The 4,362-nt window shown below is 39.9% G+C and overlaps 1 pseudogene; it reads right to left on the bottom strand.

The window, feature by feature from the left end:
- Positions 1 to 348: 348 nt before the first annotated feature.
- On the bottom strand, positions 349 to 3,445 carry LOC113960517 (annotated as a pseudogene).
- Positions 3,446 to 4,362: the final 917 nt, after the last annotated feature.

The raw sequence follows: 4,362 nt of genomic DNA, 5'->3' as shown, positions 1-4,362 counted from the left end.
GCTGCTAAAAATACTTTTTCATATCCTAAAACTGACAGATTATTCACGCATACACTGAAATGTTTGATATCTTATTTTGACCTTTTTTAATTCTTTTAAGATGCAGGATTATAACAAGTTTTCTCTTCTGAAATGCCCTCTGGTTGGTTGTACAAGGCAGGTGGAAACACAGTGCCTGTTTCTGTCTCCAAGCATAACAGGACACTGATGAGGCTGAGCCCATTCTCCAAACTCTCCCAGGTACTGGATGAAGTCTACTCAGGGATTAGTGCTTTACCTGTCCTGACTAGATTTCCACAAGCTTCTTGTCCACCTTTTGCATTACAACATGCCTATAGTTAGCCATGATTAAACAAGCAAGAGGAACACACCTTTAACCAGCACCATGGTGTCACTTGCTGAGAGGAGACGGGTATTTTTACATGTTTTACCTCCTCAGCACAGACATAGTTATCACTGTCATTTTCATGTAGGTTTGCTTCCCTTCCCTTGAATACTCCAAGAGATCAGCAAAGGCAGGTAAAATCCTTGTAGCATTCTGATTTGACACATACAGAACACTTTCAGGTTGCATACGAGTCTTGACCAAGTAGATCCCTTTGTCTCCACATGAGCTGTTCATCACATAATGCTGACAGACTGGCCTTGCTGAGGGCTGGCATAGAGCAGTGACTGCTTCAAAGCCCCACCAGTTTTAGCTAAAAACAAGAGAGATTAATGGCTATCACAAAATTATCCTGGTGCATTTTAACTAGGGAGAAAATGCAGAGGTCACAGACAGAAAGAACAGACCACAGAAACTTAGATAAAAAGTATTTTTTAACAGGCTACCTTTACACATGCCTTGAGAAGAAGAATATATTTTAGTACACCCTGGTATATTTTCTTGCCTCAGGATCTGAACGTAGGACTTACCAACAGGTTTACCTGGTTCTAAAGGGTCTGTACCTACCTAAAAAATACATATACTGATCCCTTCTAAGGAAATACAGCCTCATCAGCATGTCCTTGGACATGGATCACTGACTGCTTTCTCCAGTGAGATGAAGACATAGGAAGATCTGGGGAATATTGGTCTGGATCAACTCATACAGTGTGAGTCCCATCAATGTTGAAAATTATGTTCAAAAAAGTAATTATTAATGGCTTGCTGTCCAGCTAGGAAGACATTCCACTAAGTTCCTCTGAGGACAGGTCTTTTCCTTTTAAAATTATCATTAATGTGGATGAGGGAATGAAGACAGAATGTATCATGGTTGTCAAAGGAAAGTGGCAAGCATTTTAGAGAAGAGGATCAGAATCAAAAAGAGAGATAAAGTAACTTATAAAATAATTTGAAGAAACAGTACACAATAAACAAGATGGAATTAATTTGAGAAAACAGAGTCAAGAACTTTGAAAAGAGAAGCCTAAGGAAGAACATGATAGTTCCTCATTGATATAAGTTACAATCGCTGATCCAGCAATCAGTTAGATTTCATGTGCCTTGGGGACAGAAAAGGAAGAAAACTCTAAGTTTTGGTAAAGATATTTCTCATCGGATGGTCTCGTCAGAAGGATGGGTACATAAGCTGCCAAAGAATAGTGGGGACTCAAACCCTCTTCTAATGCAAAAAAAATAAAGACAGAAAAATTGTTCCCCCAACCACAAAAATCTGCCAAAGGGAGCACTTGTGCCCATTCATCAACTATTAAGAACAGAAAAAAGCCTGTACCCACTCATGCCCAACTTGAAGACCCTGCCTAGCATCAGCTCCCAATAATTACCAATATGTCATTTAAGATGAAATGGTAAAAAAAAAAAAAAGAGATTTGCAAAAACTGCTATTAAAAAAAAAAAAAAGACTCATTACTCTGCTAGTTATTCATAAAGATTTCACAGATTGTTTTGGAAAAAGAGCTCTAGGTCATCACTGTTTCCAAACTGCTGCAGCTACCTCTGACTAAGAGGTGAAAACCTGTAGATAGAATTAAATCAGTCACAAATTGATGTTCTAGGGTGGATGGGGTTTTTTTTGGTACTGTACTATCTAATGTTCTTTCTTCAATATTTTGGGGACCAGACCCACAATTTCCTTCAAATCTGTTCATCACCTGAGCAGACATGGGTATGGTTCTGTCAGACTCTCTCTCCCACTGTGCTTGCTTCCAATTTTTGATTTAAAATACAGATCTGTATTTAATAATTCATGACATAAAAGGTGGAATTGCAATACCTTTCACCACTACTAAGGTTCTCTTCCCATCCAGTATTTTGTGATGGTCATTGACTGTAACATACTCAATGCATAGGTAGATATTGGAGTCAGATTCCTGTACATTGTGCAAAGTTGTCCTGTAATTCCTTCCTTGCCTTGAACACTCGGTGCGACCAGCCAAATCAGGAGAGATATTTGGAGGATCTTCCTTGGAAAAGTACATCCTATTGACTGTCTTTCTGCTACTTTTCAAGTGCATTCCCACGTGCTCTCCTAAACCACTGATTGAGAAAGTTATGCTGATGGAGCCTCCTTCCCAAACACTGATAATGTCTGTTGACTGTTCGTTTTCTCCACCTAAAGATAAGAAACACAATTGAGATGGTAATACCAGAGTTCTTATTGATCTTTTAATATCAAAGTAGTTTTCAGAACCAACAACTCTGTCAACAGAATTGCTCTGTAAGACTGGACCTTAGTCTTGCTATGCTGTGTACGTCATCTCTTAGCTGCCCTGAACCCTGTAGTGCCTTTCATGCCCATTAAACTGTTCAACTCAGCACCTTCCCGAAGCTTAAAAGGCCTTGGCAAAAAAGTGTCTTCTGTCACTCATGCAAAAAATTTAGTTTGCTCGGTTTAGATTCTCAGAATGATCCTATTAGTTTTCAAAATACAAGCTTCACTGAACTCAGCTTGACAGTTGGAGCTGTTTGAGGGTCTAAATCTGGAATTCAAAGGTAAGAAAAAAATGACAGAGAATGGAGGAAAAATACACCTTTTTTTTTTTCTTTTTTAAAGAAAGGAGCATTTAGCAACACCAGGAAACTGGATAATAGAGCCTCTCGGGAAGAGGACTGCAGAAGGTGTAACTCCAATCTACAGTAAGAAACAAAGGTACCAAAATGCATAATGAGACATCTTTGAGTTCTCTAATTACCTCAGGATCAAAAGAAACTGAACAGTAAATATTTGTGTAATGAAAAGCAAGAAACAGAGGGATCAAATGGGAAACACCAAAAAGAAATTACACCAGAAGCAAGGGAAGAAAAATTAAATAAAGAGTACTGCATGTCTAGGACAAACACAGTTTAGAAAAGATTGAATTGTTCAATGTTGAGAAGCAAATTAAGGATCCCTACATACTTAGGGCAATTTACTTTAATAAGGGAACCAACACAGAATTCAAACACAGAAAGTCTGGATTGTTGAAATATAGATACAGCAAGTCACTCCACCCAACCAGACATGGGCATATTCCTCCTACAACACTTAGAGAAGGAATTAAGGCAACCCAGGAGTCACGAGCAATTATCTTCCAAAGCAGCAGAGAAATGGGGTGATGGATAAGGCTGGAGAAGTGCAGAGCACTCAGCCTTTACCATCAGGAAAGGAAAGCCCATCAACCTAAAAATCAGTACTTCCAAACTGACCCAGTTTAAACTTTTCTGCGACCTAAGACCTCACGAAGTTAACAACAAGTAGAGGCAGCCCATCACTCATATTCTCCAAAGATCGAGGTAGAAGTTTAAGAGTTAAATTATATTTGCAGAAATCAGCATTGACTCCTAGATAACCACTAACTAAAGAATATTCTCACCAGTTTTAATGCATCTTCCTTTCAGACACACGGATTTATGGATAATATGTTTTTTTTTCTCAAGTCACTATCCTTTCCATTGGGGGCTCCCTGGTCGTCTAGTGGTTAGGATGCAGTGCTCTCACCGCCGTGGCCTGGGCTCGATTCCGGGTCAGGGGACTTCCCCGGGCAGGTGGAGCTCGTCAGCCCTGTAAGGCCATCCATCTAAGAGAAGGTCACTCTAAACAAACCTACGTCCTGAGGACCTCACTGCCACTGTCCCAGCTCGCTCGGCCCCCGGCAGACGAACCTCAGGATTAAAGGGTGGGCTCAGTTCAGCCCACACTGTGCCTCACCTAAAAAATCCACTGCGCAAGCTGGAAGGGTAATGACCTTTCCCAAATCTTCGTTCGTGAAGACTGGCCATGATATCCTTTCCATTGTCACCACTGATGGGGAAAAAAAGGAGTGACTGTTTGGAGACTTTTTTTTCCTCAACTTGAAACAAAGTCAAGAAATAAAACATGCTTACGTTAAAAACACACACAAATACATATTCCATTCAAAATCACTGTTTAAAAGTCCTAA

The sequence above is a fragment of the Corapipo altera genome, unplaced genomic scaffold, assembly GCF_003945725.1.
Source record: "Corapipo altera isolate COAL_440 unplaced genomic scaffold, ASM394572v1 131387, whole genome shotgun sequence".
NCBI classification, from domain to species: domain Eukaryota; kingdom Metazoa; phylum Chordata; class Aves; order Passeriformes; family Pipridae; genus Corapipo; species Corapipo altera.
The sequence above is the reverse complement of the archived record's forward strand: the minus strand, read 5'-3'. Positions and strand labels throughout refer to the sequence as shown.